We start from the raw sequence: 16,015 nt of genomic DNA on the forward strand, positions 1-16,015 counted from the left end.
ATAATAATAATAATAATAATAATAATAATAATAATAACAATAATAATAATAATAAAGCCAGGCTTTATCAATGAGCTGCGCAATTCCATCCCGACCAGTAGATGGCGCCGTATTTCAAGGAACCACTGTTTATTCCGCCTCACATTTGGCAGCATAATAATGTGATCAAATTAATTTCAGACCTGAATAAAACATAAAATAACAAAACAAAAACAAAGCATTAGAACATATCTAGTAATCAAAGTTATCTTATGATGGCGTTTGTGGTTAATCCTAATTAATTTCATTTCGTTTTCACAGCTTTGCTCGATTGAAGTGCACATTTGCGATTGTAGATTATAGAGAACCATTGGTATCATAATTCGGGGGGGGGGGGGGGGGGGGGGGGGGGCATTTTGCGTTTAATCCAACATCTGAAAGTATCATTTTTTACTATTCAATTCAAATGTAAAAACTGAAAGGCTGTTTTCCCCACGCGGAGGGCTTTTTCCTTATCTTCCTTGTTACCTTGAACCCTTTTGTGTCACGTGTGTCGCTCTTCTATTGGTGTTTTATTAGGAACTCATACATAAGCTTTTATATCGGAACAGTTACTGTTCTCCAAGACTGCTGTAAAGCTGTTGTCTTGGCCTGCCTAACATGGCTGGAGCACTTTGTCATGTTTTTATTTGACAGGCGTGTGTTCAGGATGCCACTACGGGAACCCGATCCGTCATCTCCAGCCATAATTCACTGCAGTCCTTGAGGGGCGGGTGCAATCAACCTGTGCACAGTAGAAAATAAGAGTTGCAACAGAGAGCCCAATATTCTCTCATTGTTCCAGCTCTATCTCTGATAAATCTGTCTACAGCTGCTGGTTTTACTCTGTAAATACCTTGAAAGTCACTCTGTGGAGATGATGGGATTTGATTATAATCTCTCCTAGTTTGGTCTCTGTAGCCGATTCTACATAGTGTAGCACAATCCTCAGCCTTGACACAGCATTTTATCCTGAAATTAAGGGTGAAGAATTACGCTTTATTTACAAATCCAGAGAGCTACAGATAACCTCTGCAAGCCTTTTATGCGCAGTGGTGTTAAGGAAGGCTTTGCTGGACACGAGAGACGCCACGGAAACTGACAGAAAACAGACGAGGCTGCATATTTGTGACATCTCAGCTGGTCTGGCTGCTCTCAAGATGCTCCTCTGCATGATACTGTTGCGTTAACCTTGGGAGAAATGCGCAGAGCGTGAGAAGAGAGCAAACGCTGCACTGCTGCTGGAAGGGAGGAAATTACAACTCTAAGGCTGACTTTACTCTTCGGACCGCTGGTGCTCACAACCGTCTGGAGATCATGTTGCTCTGCATGATGTCATTGTGCTCGGCGCTCCGCTGCAGGTGCAGACTTGTCCTACTTGTGACTTTGTTGTTGATTTGGTCTTTTTTGTTCTTGGGTAAAGCTTATGCAGTATTTATGATGAGAACTGACTTTCTCCTGCACTCACAAGTGTGGCCGACAAAACTGACCCGCAGTTTTTTCACCAGAAACGGAGCTATTTCAGTCAGTTGTGTTCATGGAAAGTCGGTGGAACTTTTTATGATCTTTTAAACAATAAATAAAAATAAACCTGACGCCCAAGTTCTTCCCACAATGTCCCATCAGTCGAGCACTCGTGTCTTAAATGTGAGAAGTGTGGCTAAGAGTATGTACAGTATGACTCTATACCATGAAAAACATACATTTTGGCCTCAAATTTGAGACTATAGCTAATTTGTGCCATTTATTTTAACTTCATGGTTGCTGTTGGTTTACTGTTGTGGTTGTGATGACCACAGTTAATGGATATATGGAGTAAAGGCAGTGCAGGAATCCTATTAGACTTCTTCCAGACTTGCTGTCTTTAGAAGTCAAGATTAGATTTGTCTAATTTAGCTTTTCTTGGCATTTGAATGTGACTTTTAAATTCTGCCTTTAAACAAGGGACTGGATTTGATCACTTCAGGCTTTGACTTGATTTCTGTGGGGACAAGCCAAGTAACAGACACAGAGCTGTTGTTTCCATGCTCTGGATTTAATCTAGCACCTGTTTGCTATGCAAAGCCTCAAGAAGAGCTCTTTGATATGGTGTGTGTGTCCCTGTGTGTGTGTGTGTGTGTGAGAGAGAGAGAGATAGCGAGAGAGAGACAAAGAGGGAGATGTGCTATCATTTACACACGTTCCCTAATCAGTTCCCCAAAGGTAGCCACAAGTATTTATACTGGCTAAATCCTGCTTTTATTTAAGTTCATGGATGTTTTAAAATATTTTCAGACTTCCGCAGAGTTTAAATCAATAGATTGTCTAAAATAACTGCACCAGTTCCTTGTGAAATCTTCAGATGGCTTCAAACGGTTGTTGTCATTTTTATGTTGATCAGCTGTTAAAACAAAGTGCCCTGATTTTATCATTTTCAGATGCTAAAATTGTTTTGTATAATACAAATAATCAGGGCATTCAAGCTCTCATTGTGGCACACCCTCATTTTCATATAGAAGCGTTGATAAATATGGATGAAAACGGCGAGAAATCCTTTAGATTTAAGAGAATATCTTCTGAGCCATAGATAATATGTAACATTTATAGACCAGGGTCATTTATTGCTATAAAATTCACATCCAATCACAGCATCGGGTAAAATCTGCTAATTAGATAGAACCTGTGAGTAGAATTTTGACTGTGTTTACAGCAGAATGCCTTTTGGAGCTATGAAACCTGCAGTTACTCATCGAGCGTATACTTTTGCCTGTTCAGGTCAGCGTACTGTGGTATTATCCAGCGTGTCCTGTGGCATTAAGGATGCTAACCAGCACCCTGAGGGCATCGGACACATGATTCAAGGTCTTTACCCTCAAACTTAGACATCTAATTGACTCTTCACGTCTCACCGTGTTGGAGATCTGATGAAACAAAGTGATTTCGTTTGATCTAAAGAGATCCCTGGTCGGTGACGTGAGCTTATCACCGCTCAAGAATCTCCCTGTGTCTTATAGCCCTCTTCTGATGCATGTAGGAGAATCCTCGCTGAAGTCTACCAGCAGCCCTCCTGAGGCGGGCGACATTCAATCGCCCTGTGTGTCATGTTGTGCTGCAGGTCTCCGCTTTGATGACATATTCAGTTACGGCAGAAGGGATCGTTTTCAGCTCTTGTCACATGTGGGTCCTTTGTAAAGCCTCTTTTATCTCAGAGTAGTAGCTCGCTGCTTTTCATCCACAGACGAGGAGCATAGATGTGGGCATATGTCTTGTTTAAAATCAGTAACATATAGATTTAAAGGTTGGGGGGGCTAAAACTCCTCTATCACTTTGTTGTACTTAGATGTCTGAGAGCTCTCTTTGCTGATGATTCAGTTATGAAAATACCTTTTGTCAACTGTTTGGGTTCCATGAAGTTCCAGACACTTCTACTCTTCAGGAGCCATTCACCCATTTGGAGCTTCAGTCACCTGGTTGTTGCTTGCTCCGCCCCTCATTATGCGGGTCGTTGGAACTTGGCACATTAGGGTTCGTTACTGGCCACCTGTGAATGGCCTCTTCTCTTCCTGGGGATGTTTCTCAAGAGTGTAGTGTAAACAGGTGCGAGGTGACGTCTCAGACCCCCTGTTTAATGACGGTCTTTCCAGTTTGACATGGATGGCTTCTTTCACTCCTCTCTCGAACCCCAAGCTGAGTTTCAACGACCTGCATAATGAGAGTGGAGCAGTAAAGGTCTCTGGAACTCCCCAACAGTCAGCTAGAACCGATGAAGATACTTGGATGAGAGGTGAAACGTCTTCTTGGAACCCAAACAGTCCAGAGACGGTGAACAGACCATAAACCAGGCTGCTGCAGAGGGCTTCTCAACTGGGTAAGAGGTTGCTTTTTCTCCTGACACCCACCGCTGTGACCATTGTTGGCAGCTGACCGTATGGACTCAACACGTGTGCATTCATTTCTATTCTAATTGCTGCATTTATGAGCCGACGATCCGCGTCTGGCTCCCAAATGTGGCCACTTCAGTTCATGCACAAACAGACAAACACCACTAAAAAAAAAAGTCTAGAGTATCTTTAACTGTTTCTAGCTACAACACTGAGACACATGTTTTGTCATTAAAGTCCAAAAGGGGGCAGATCATTTATGTTAATTATAGCATATCGAGATCATGTGACTGTCTGGAACTCATAAGCACAGACTCCAGATTCCAGCAGCTAAAGCCTGATATTAAACACACAGATGACCCGATTGTGTCCGTTAGCTTCCTCAACTTCTTGTACTGATGGAGACAACAACGGCTCGATGGTGCCGCACTCCGCAGGAGAGGAAAGGAGTCAGTTTGGGAATCCTGTTAGATCTGTTGAGTATGAAGTCAGCCATCGCTTCCATAAAGCTCCAGCCCATGTTTCGCCCAGAACATCGCCACCATGTTGTAGCTGTGCTGCAGCTGCTCTATCTGGCAGCCGGTGGCTAATCTAAAATAAAAGCAGGCAGCCCCCTGCTATGCCCCGCAGAATAGTGCATGAATAAACTCTCCTTTTGCTGGTCGATGTGTTCAGATGAGTGCAGTCAGATTTGCTCAAATATATAAACAAAACAACCTTTTTTTTTCATTCCTGTGGAAGCAACAGAGAAACCACCAGTCAAGAATCATGGAAAAATCCTAAACCATCATGTGACCAAGTCAACAAAAACCTGGGTGATAATGTTCTTTTTTTAACCTTAGAGGCATAGTTTAACTCTTTATTTATTGTCACACACACATGAATGCGTAACATTTGTGTGGCATAAATTGCATTTAACCTCATCTTCAGTAATTGACTCAAACGACCTAAAACCCGTCGTTGGTGCCAGTAAATAGTCTTATTCTAGGACACGTCTCAGCTCCATAGTACAGGACAGTACTGTACTTTTCTAGTACACACTGCAACAGAGCTGCAGAAAGCATTACGTAACTCAAGGGTGACTCAAGGATGACCTTTCAGTGCTCACTTCTGTAAAATAGATGCACTTACTCCCAAAAAAGTGTTACAAATGGGATCATTCAAAGTACAGGGACAGGTCACGCAGAGGCCACGCAGTCTTGAAGGCAGGCAGATGGCTAAAATCACCCTGTAATCCCATTTTTTAAATTTTTTTTAAACCACGCACAGGTACTATTGAATCCACTTTCAAGTGAACCAGTCCTCTTCTTTGTAAATGGAATGTGTAATGTGTGTATCCAATACTAGAGCAACCTGTGGTCAAAAGCACAAACAGAAAAATCACAGAAAAGTTCAGATCATTTCCAAAACAATGAAGTAGGAGGAAAAGTTTTTAAGCCATTTCAGTTTTACTGGACGTCCCAATTGTCTTCTGTGGCTTTTATGTGTCATTTTATTCGTCCCTCTGGTGTCACCTCCAGAGGTCTTTGCTGTTGTCGCCGGCGATGCCTGAGAGTGTTGAATTTTGTCGCACATGTTCGGGCCCATCAGCATGCACACTTCCTCTGATCTGCTGTTTCTGGGCTGAGCTAAGTTTAGAGGCCCCGCAGAGAGGAGTGACCTGCGAGGATTTTTGGGCGAGGCACAGAAGCGGAGGCCTGATCTGCTGCTGCATCAGTGGCATTATTTTGTTTTATCACCCTTGTTTCGGGTTTGCGCTCTGAAAATGAAACGTGATAGCCATTTTCTGCAGGTGGATTGGAAATGAATGGGCTTTTGGGAGGGCGTGTTGATCTGCAAAGAGCAGCTATTTCCATTCCCGCACTTCCGGTCGTGTCATATGAGAATACTTTAAATTAGCCACACTGAATTATACAAAAAAAAAGTTTTTAGCGACCTAAATAATCTGAGTTATTTGACATAATTCACACAAAATACAAATTAACCTTGAAAGTTTTACCTTTTGTCCATTATTAATTAATAATCTCGGGGGTATTGCTAGTGAGTTCCTTTGCTACATAACTGAGATCCATTGTGTTTCGGAGTGATTGTTTATGGTTTTATCCGTTAGTCTTGTAGATTTGTGAGGCTAAAGTCCCTGGATAGTCAACAACCTTGGAACCAAATTTTAATTATTACCTTTGTCCTCCTGCGGTTGACCTGGTTAATAGTTACCGGCTGGGGAAGTGTGGGTGAACTTATCAGGCATCATAGGAATCACTCAACCTATTGGAACACAGTTTAGTCTCTATTGTGCAAACACAAATGAAGCAACACTAAATTCATTTCAAGTCGAGAGGGCTTTAATTGTGAATTATTGACCCGACAGCAATAACGAATGTTAGCAAAGTTAATAATTTCTCATTTTTCCCCCTCCAGCACTTCCTACCTGAGCTACCTAACGGGGCAGACGTATGTTCTCGCCCGGCTCAACGTTATCAACACTAAATAAATAATGAAATGGCTCATGCTAGGTCCATGAGGAAGCTGGAGCTCTTTAATTCTTATCAAAACCTCCTACTCTCTTTATTATAGCGCACTGTAAATGTTCGCCTTAGTCCATTTTATTATCATCGGCTTATTTATATCTAGGACAGATAGTTACTGACAGAGGCAGCATGTTTAAACATAAAATGGAAAATATACTGGTGCACAAACGTTTTCCTGTAGCCTCTTGTATAACCTGGTTCAAAATGTCCGCTCTAAACTGTTCTAGCTGTTCATTTTCCTCTTATGCATCAACCAAGAAGCACAGCTACGCCTTTGCTGAGTTCAATAGCAGACGGGAGGACGTAAACAGAACCATCTACTCAGGTGTTCATCACACATGTGCCACCCCTCATATCCAGCTTCAAATTAAGATGTTTATTTTTTATTGGAATGACACTCTGTTATTAGTGCAGCTTGGAAAAAAGAAAAGCAGGCTTCTGCATATTTAGGGTTGACTGTGTTCCTGACTTACCTGCCATTTAAGTGCAGGCCTCAAATTATGATTGCTCACTGCAGACGGACACTAAAAAGCAGAATAATACGCAGCTTGTGGAGAAGGCACCACTGGCAATTGCAGGTTGGTTTGGGTGCTCGTCGACCACTTTAATCCTCCGGAATACCGAGCCTAACTTCGCAACGGGCACATTCCCCTTAGAGAAAATTAAATAAGGCAAATATATGCACCTAGTTCTGAAAGACGAGGGTGTGAGGACCTGTTTGATGTGGCCTCTCACACCTCGCTAAAGGGTAGCGAGTTTCTTTCTTTTATACTAACAATGGTTGTTTTTTTTTTTGTCTTGTTCCTGTTTTGCCAGCTCAGTGTGTTGAACTGCAAAGTGTTTCTTGGGGGGGTGAGAGTGGGATGTGAATGGTGAGGTGAATATAATCACTGCGTTGCCAGGGTAACGTCGAACTCGATACTGCAGTACCAAAACTTGCTAACCGGTTTGACAGTTCTGTAACAAAAGAGCCCAGGTTGTTTACCTAAATGTTGTTATTTCTAATCATTCGTCCTGGTGTAAGTTGACGGGCGAAGTGATAAACCTGTTAAACCAAAAAAAAGGAAACCATATTAGGAAATGGAGCAGCGGTGACATCCATGATTAAGTCCAGGTCTTTGGATAAGAGGAAGAAAAAAAAAAAAGATGTTTATAGATTGATTTCTTTAGCCCGCCATGTTTAAACACGCGGTCAGATGCCAAAGTGGTATAATGGAATTTTATGATTTTGCCCCATTCATCATAACAGCTGTAGCCCGGTCCTCTGAGGCCCCCGGAGCAGGGCGGGGCTCCGCTATCGCTCAGCTTTATGGCCTGTGTGCCGGGGATTAGGATCACCATTTCAAAACAGAGCAGCGCTTTCATCCGTATCCTGATGGAAGCATCTAGACCGTTGGAATGGTTAGTATTCTTTGACAGTGACCAAAGACGAATTTGTCCAACCTGATGCCGACAGACGGGGTCGATGATTCAGGCTACTGGAAAAAGCCCTTTTTGAGTATAAATATTTAAACTGTCTGCTAATGGTCAGCGCTCCGTTTACGACTTTCTTTGAGAAAAGACAGACATTTGTCACCAAAACACACACGTACATTACAGTAGCTGCAGGACGGATAAAAAACTGCTATAAGACAGAGACTTGAAGCTGAAGGATCTATATGATCTATATGGGAGCATCAGTCAAAACTTGCCTTTCCCCCCTCTGTGATCCCGACAACTGAATTATCCAGATTGCTTTTTGTTAGAATTCATCCGCCCCAGTGTTTACGCGACGGCCTTTTTTTGTCGTCCTGAAGAGCTCGGCGCCGCCGTCTCATCTTTCACCACCGCCGTTCTGTCGACAACAGTGTGGCGGAGCGGCTTGTTGGCGAAGAGGCTTTTCATTTGGACAGCAGAGTGATGGCCTGTGTGCTGCGGCCCTCGCTGGCTCCCCGAGCCGCTCGTCCCCTGCGGTCAGGAGGGGTTCGGCCAATTTGCGATAGCAAAGGTCAGGCCCATCTGGGGCGCCGTTTACATTCGGGGGGGTACCCTTCTTCCCAGAGGCTCCTCTGCTCAATACGTTCCCAAACACTGGGAATCACAGCCTTCTTCCCACTTCTATCTGCGTTCCAGCCAACCGGCAACACGGCGAGGAATGCGCCCTCCATTTGAAACCGAGGGAGACGGACAAAGGAGCAGTTGGATTGATTTTTCTGCCGGCACTGTCGCACTTATTAATGTCTCCGCTGCGCATACAGTGCCTCTTTACGTGTCTGTTTTCCCTTTGGGGTGGGACGTGACTGAGACGGCGGTGTCGCGGTGAAGGTCAGATTTGCAAGTTGTAAGGTTGGGGCTGCATTTTCTGGTAAATAATTACAACGCGTTGACACTTATCCAAGCTTTTCTTACAAAATAGGCAATTTTAAACCCACAGATATGAGGTTTATTTTTGTTTTTGAAGATTTCTTCTGTGCCTGGAGCTGGACATACATACATTGTAGTCACAGATGGCAGATATGACTTGAATGGGGCCATTATCAAGCTTTAGCATTATCACACTGAACATGAGGCCATAAAGTAATGGCTACTTTGTGCTTTAAGACTGCCGTCCTGTAACCTCGTCCTGTACCCATCAGGTTATATAATACACAAGATTGAGTAATGAACAATATGGATGAATCATTGTCTTTTAAATTCCTTATTTTAAAGCTTTCAACATAATCAAAAGAAGTATAAAGTATACAGCATAATATGGAGCATATTCTCATTAGCAACGAGCTAATCACAGGAAGGGGGCAAATTCCAGAAGGAAACGCTTCTCCAATATTTCTAATGAAAAATTATGGTTAATTAAACTATTGCAACCTGTGTCTTTATTACACATGAAGGTTTCTCCTTAGCTGGTCACATGGTCTGAAGTTAAGAGTCCTGATACACACCAGCTTTACAGATTCTCTGCACCAAACCAGAGTCATTACTGTCTAGTTGTTGCCAACATCTACAAATACAGTAGCTGCAACCGTTTGTTGGCCATAAATCCCTCTTTGCCAGTGATAGCAGGTATATGATGAACTAATCCAATGGCAAACTGAGGAAAGAATATAGAGAAAATAGGGTTTCTGGGTCACTGATATTTGTTCAGGTGTTAAATAATCTGGTTTCATTGAGTCGATTGGTGCTAAAGGTGCCAGAAAATGATAGCGTTATCAAAGAATGTGGGTAAAACAAAAAGATGTTTGCAAGAAATGTAGATTTAAGAACAATAATGTCTTGAATCTGTAAAAGAGTGGGAAAGTCCAAAGCAGATGGGATCTGCTGAGCAACTAGTAGAAACCGACAGAGAAGCATCGTCATCGTCTGCAGATTTGAACTTGTTTAGCCTGGCGTTAGCGTTGTGTTTCTTTTCAACAGCATTTTCATACTTCAGAGTGTGTATTTGTATCTTTTTTTGTGACCCTCTGGTGCTGAGCTTTGTTGTCCATGATGGTGATCTGTGGCACGCCGTAGCGTAGGTGGAGAACAAGCTGACCAGTGGAAAAAGACGCTCATTACATCTGCCTCCCCACGCTGAGACGCCGCCCCCCAGATGTGTCCAGAGCATCAGCAGATTCCCGCAGAGGTATTTCACAAATCTGTTGCGACAGCACAGTTTATGCAGAGCCCAGATGTGAAGCCCAAATGATCGTACCTGCTGGTACCAGCTGCCCGCGGAAATCCAGGATGACCTTTTTTAGAGGTTGAATATTAGCATGCTTTTTGAGCACTGCGAAGCAGTCACGGGTCACGCAATTGAATTACCGCACTGAATACACATTAGGTAGGCTCCCGTGATCAAGGCGCGGACGCACAGTCCTTCACCCCAAGGGGATTAGGTAGAATACGTCATTTCAGATGCATTCTGACTACAGATCAGAGCGATGGCTCCCGATTAAAAGCAGCTGATCTAATTATTTCATTTTCTGGCTGCAACCGTCGAGGCTTATTACACGGTCCCTGCATCATAAATATTATATTTAGACTTGAGACAGAGTGACAGACAGAGCGCTGCTACAAGGAGCACCTCCCTTCCTCCGTCCACCCTCACACCCACCCTCCCACAGAGGCAGCCTATGATGTAATGTTTCTGCTGCTGGTAGAGCAACCCCCCTCTTCTCTCTCTCTCTCTTTTTTTTCACTTCCAATATTCCATCCCCTCCCCTCTCTGCCGTGCTGCTCTCGCTAGTGGTGATAGTGGTGGATGCATGTGTGCGGTGCCGGTTCAGCTGCATCTCCTGGCATCTCTCGGGAACCCTGCAGAGCATCCTTTTTCCTCTGTCACCACTCGATCAAGAGCCGCTCCTACGGAGGACCGCAAGACCCTGTCCTCCGCTGATTGAAGGTAACTCTCCTGGCTCATGATTTTTTTTAAAAAAGAAAGAAAGAATGTGTACAGTAAAGGAGCAAAAATGAGTAGAGGTAGAGTAAAGTCTGATGGACAGAATGGGTTTGCTGTTTCGCTGTTGGCTGAGCTGGTCCGAGCGCTTGAGGCTTACAGTCGCCACACTGCTGGATGCTACAGTAATTGCTCCCCCAGTGTGTGTGTGCATGTTGTATGGTATGGTGTTGGTTTCCATGGTAAAGCTGAGACTTGTCCCTGCGCCGGTTCAGAGGTAATTCAGCATGTGCAGGGGGAAAGCTACAATTAACCTCTGGAGAGGAGTGATTCCCCCCCCCCCCCCTCTCCTGTGTGCAGGCTCTGTCAGAAACCCCGAGATGGTCATTTGTATTCCACCTTCTTGATTCTTTTTGATTGATTTTTTTTTTTTTTGCTATGCAACAGATAATTATTTGTCACACTTCCACGGAACATGTGCGTCACTCTGATTAGTCTGAAATAGGCTGGGTGTAACAGCGAGGGTCCGGGCGACTGATGCGGTGGGCGTTATCTGCATGCAGATTTCCCACTCCAGAAATTTACAACGCGTTTAGTTGCTCAGCCAATCACTTTTTTTCCCCCCATCAACATCTTTTGACCTGCTGCGTACTTCTGGTTCGGGGTTCTATCTGCGGAAGGTGATATTCAGGAGTTCACCTGGACTCTAAATCAGATGCTGACTTAATATTTTATGTCTCGTCTGCCCCACATGTGGAAGGTTCATAACTAATTCATCCTCGGGGTTTTCCCTGTTTGAATCATCACTAATTTTCCGTCTACTATGGATTTACCCCCGTTGAATTTAAGTTAGCCCCCGTGCTTGATGAATAAGCGCATCAACACAGCCCTTTGGGATCAGGGATGTATTGTGAATTCAATGAAGAGAAAGTGTAATGCTCTCAGGGTCATTCACTGATATCCCCACGGGAAACTGGTCATGTTTGCTGGGAAGTAATTGGTCTTTGAGACGAAGCAAACACACAGCATATTCTCATTGGGGCCATTATTTTTTGTCATTGACCCAGTATGTGTGGATTTAATGGAGAGAAAATATGTCATTATCACAGTTTACTCTTATAGATTCCTAGAAATGTTCACTAAGGACACACTAATGGTGTTTGATTGCTAGTTAATAGTAACAGATGATCATTTTATTGAGCTTCCCTTTCAAACGATGTTACATTTGGATGAACCTGTTAATATTTTCTGGTTTCTTTTTGAGTCAAGGTGACAACAGAAAAAAGCACAAGCTATTATATATCCCTGCGCCTTTTAAGAAGGTCAAGGCGATATATTTTAAAAGTTTAATCATTCGCGATTAAGTTGCTGATTGATTTGTTTTGGCTTGAGAAAATGATTCTGCTTCTTGGCATTAATACATTAAAGGAATCCATTGGTCCATTGGTGAATTGAACATAAACTGGGAAAAAAAACCAACAGTTTTCTGGGGGTTTTTTATTACCCGTTTATAAAACATCCATTATTTTATGACATTTGTGCCCTGCGAGATATAAATTTCATGATTATATTCCCTGTGCTCAGCTTCAGGAGGAGGACACAGTTATTAGTGTGTGGACGCCCGGATATATGAGGGGAAATGGGGGATCTGAGGCAGAGAAGAAAAGGACGTTAAGCTGCTACCGACATGAAGGGCCACCTGAGGAGCAACCGAGCTGTTCCCCTTCAAACTGGTCTTGTTGCTTTGGAGTTGCGCCAGTGGCTCCTGTTTGACAAATTGCTAATCCAAAAATTGATCTGGCCGCCAGCGCTGGCAAAAACATACTTTTCTGTCCAAAGCTTGGGGGAGGAATTAGAAAAACAGAGGCATTTTCCACAAACGGCTTAAACTGGGCGTGATGCGAGTCAAATTCCCAGTAGGATGATGCAGTGGGCATGTGATGGGTGATGCTGGGAAGTCTCGCAGCAGTTTCAGACCGGTGAGTAACAGATAAGATGGTGACATAGAGAAAATAAGCGTGTAGGCAAGAGTCTAATGACAGGATCAGAGGTGAGTCACAGACATGGCTGGAAACACACACGTGGTCACGATTCACTACAGTAGACACACACACACACACACACACACACCCACACACACACAATCTAAAGGAGTCATTCACACCGTGACACCTCTGCAAGTGCTTTCACAGTCGTACACCTTTGTTTAAAACATGAAAAGTTGAAAGCGTTCCATTAGAAAAGTCAAAGTCACAAAAGAAATCAGTTTTTATTATTGAACGTCATCTATCCGAGAGAGTATTTAATACACATTTGGCCTGTGGGGGTGCAGCTTGGCTCTGTTCCACCCACCAGTAGTTTAAATGAAAACCTCGCGTGCACAGAAATAACAAACACGGCAGGCGTACAGTAGTTGGATGCGTAAGGTTGGAATTTGAAGGACACGAGAAAGAGGATGTTAAAGCACGGAATACAAATCGGCTGCAAAGTGAGAAAAAAGGCGCTAAACATTTTAATTAAATGCTATTAAATGTATCACTGATATTGTGTGGTTCTGATCAGCAGTATAAACAGGTTGATTTGGGTTTATGAATGCTAATTAAGCCGGAACCTCAAAGCCGTCAAGGTCAACCATTCAAACAGTGTTTACAATAGAGAAACAAGGACATGTGAGGACACATTGATCCCTTGTCTGAACATTTTAGGTGTAGAACTTAAGCTTTAAAAGCTGGAAACATACAATCCCCAATCAGTTGTTTCCTACATAAATTAAAAAACTTGGTGGGGGCAAAAAAAAAATCACATATTTGAAAAACTAACAGGATATTGATGATTTAGAAGATATGTAAACAACACATAGCTGTAAATGGAACCAAAAATAGGTGTCAGAGACGGTATAAGTGAGAAAAATCAGTAATTGAGTAACAAAGCTGGGTTTCCACGACGATATTTTTCATCAACATATATGAGCATTTTCATCGTAACTGTTTCTAATTGCAAAACCAGAAAAAGTGACTTTAAGATGGTTACACCAGTCGTAGTGCGACTGTGTGTAGAGATCTGCTGGAATGGTCCTCCAAACACTATGGATTCTTTACATAGGTTTGTCTGCCCAGTGCTGGCAGGTGGTCCAGCTCAGGAAGGGGGGGGTGTTATCAGTGAGGACACAGATGTGTGAGGACCCGTGAGTATCCCGGTGGTATGTCTTAGGTAGCTGAGGAATCTGGCCTTGACCACTAACACAGAGCTGATCAGGATCCCAGCACCTCCTGCTCACAAGTCTCCCCTCTTAGCGGTGGCCTGAAGAGCATAATTAGCATCTGCTAACCCCCATTTCAACACTTCATTCCATTTAACCCGGAAATATCCTGGGAAAATACACGACATCATATTGTAGCGCTTCACCTTTCTCATGAAGAACCGTCGGTTGGTGGGACTTGAGTCTGAAAGACAATATTTAGAGTTTTGATCTTGCAGTCCTGCTTGGAAATGGTTAAATCCCCATTTCACAGTGCTAATCAGATTGTTGCCAGTGATTGTGGGCAGTATATTGGTCCCACCCCCACAAAGCGGCTTAAAAGGCAACATCACAGATTTGAACAATTCCACTTGAAAAATAGTAACACTTGTTTCTGCTGTGGAAATAAAGTGCTGACATTTTTCTGCCATGATGCAGTCAGATCAAGGGAACGCTTGCATTATTGACCTGGCGTTTTGGGATTTGAACAGTGTTACGATAATGTTTTATAGTGTTTCTTATGTTGCACGCAGCCAGGGAAGAAGTGCTTCTGGTGAAAAGTACGTGCAGTTCTTTGGCTCTGAAATAGTCCCTGCGATTGAAGTCTCTGAAGGCTCCGTCGAAGCCTGGATGTTAACATTTCTGAATTGCGTGGAACTTTCCATTAGTTCTGTGGATAAAGTCGTGTAATGAAAGACATGTGGAGGTTTAATCTTTATTGCTTCAAGCTTTCTTCACTAGCTTTCTGGCTGCACTGCTACATTAAAAAAAAAAAGCTTCACTCCTTCAAAAGAATTTAGTAGTACTTAAAGACATTTGGTTTATTTATTTATTTATTTATTTTTTTTACATCAAATTCGTCACGATATCCCTTCAGGTCCCTCCTCCCTGCTCCTTAAGCCCCCCCTCCCTGTGACGGTGCATGTAGGGAGGAGCTGCAGAGGGTTGAGTGTCTGCAGTCTGTAGTAAGACACAGCGAGGGAGACTGTGGAGCTGTCATGTCCTGGAGCTACTGAACTCTTTATGTGTATTTTCTTTTGGTGTTTTGTGGAGGAATCCGGTTTTTGGTCTCTGAAAAGGAACATTTGTGGACCTGGAGTGTAAGCAACACTGTTCCGGATACTTCCCACGCCTTCTTTAGCTTTTTGCTGCTGTGGCTTCATGAATTATTAAGTGGTCATGTTGCAGTTCTTGTTACCTGTTGAAGCCGTGAGCAGGCGTTCTGCCATTTTGCTGTGAAAGAAACTTTTCAGCTGGTTGGTTTCTTTCCTGATGGGGATATGTAGGTGTGAGCAGATGTGCGACCGCCCCGTACCTGCAGCGGTCGGTCTTTATCGCAGTGTGATAGCAGCCCAGGAGGAGTCATTAGAGGACCCAGTTTAAGGACAGCTTGTGTTTATATTTGCAAGGGCTGTGGACGTGTAGGAGCTACCCTTTTATTAGAATTTGGGGAGAACGCTCCACCTGGACTCCTCCACTGGTGTGTGATGGTGTTGGTGAATGTGCCAGGCAGTGCACACACATCAGCTCCTAGCCTGGAACTTTGGTTGAACCCAGAGGAGAGTGGAAAAGCTAATGGCCAAGAGCGAGGACATGAAAGTCCTAATTGTCCCGTGGCTGGTGTAGCTGAGAGGCTGCACAGTCAAACTGTTAAGAGGATTTGTGTTGCGACCCTGGTCAGGGAGGTCCTCGCTGAGATGTTGGCAGCTGTATGACAGAAACATCAGGTGCTGCTGGGAGATATTCAAATCTCTCTTTATTACAGCTGCCGTGAGGGTGGTCACCAGATTAAGGGTGTCGAGGTTAAAAACGATCTTAATTGCCCAAAGTTTCGGAAGAGATCAACCACATTTGGATTTTTTAAAGCTCCAGGTTTGACTGTATGGACTTTGACTGTAAGAAAAGTCAAGCCAAGCAGCAGCAGTTCATTATTTACTCAGTTTATTTACATCACACTTTTGACCTGTGTATTATACTTTTTATATTCTGTAATATGTGGCTTAAAAGCATCCATTTAGCT

At 43.4% G+C, this 16,015-nt stretch overlaps 1 protein-coding gene across 8 annotated transcripts in view; it reads left to right on the forward strand.

The window, feature by feature from the left end:
• The first annotated feature begins 3,543 nt into the window (after positions 1–3,543).
• The window catches only part of sema4ba (sema domain, immunoglobulin domain (Ig), transmembrane domain (TM) and short cytoplasmic domain, (semaphorin) 4Ba), a 39,046-nt gene continuing 26,574 nt past the window's right edge, over positions 3,544–16,015 (forward strand). For 5 of the 8 annotated variants that reach the window (XR_003889489.1, XR_003889490.1, XR_003889491.1 and 2 more), the window contains exon 1: positions 14,953–15,095. The gene's annotated coding sequence lies outside the window, so the exon portion shown is untranslated. Of the gene's footprint in view, positions 3,866–9,892; positions 10,005–10,607; positions 10,764–14,952; positions 15,096–16,015 lie in introns of those variants that run through there. The other 3 variants (XM_011606849.2, XM_029841335.1, XM_011606850.2) reach the window with 3 other exon arrangements.

Source organism: Takifugu rubripes, chromosome 9 (genome assembly GCF_901000725.2).
Source record: "Takifugu rubripes chromosome 9, fTakRub1.2, whole genome shotgun sequence".
Classification (NCBI taxonomy): domain Eukaryota; kingdom Metazoa; phylum Chordata; class Actinopteri; order Tetraodontiformes; family Tetraodontidae; genus Takifugu; species Takifugu rubripes.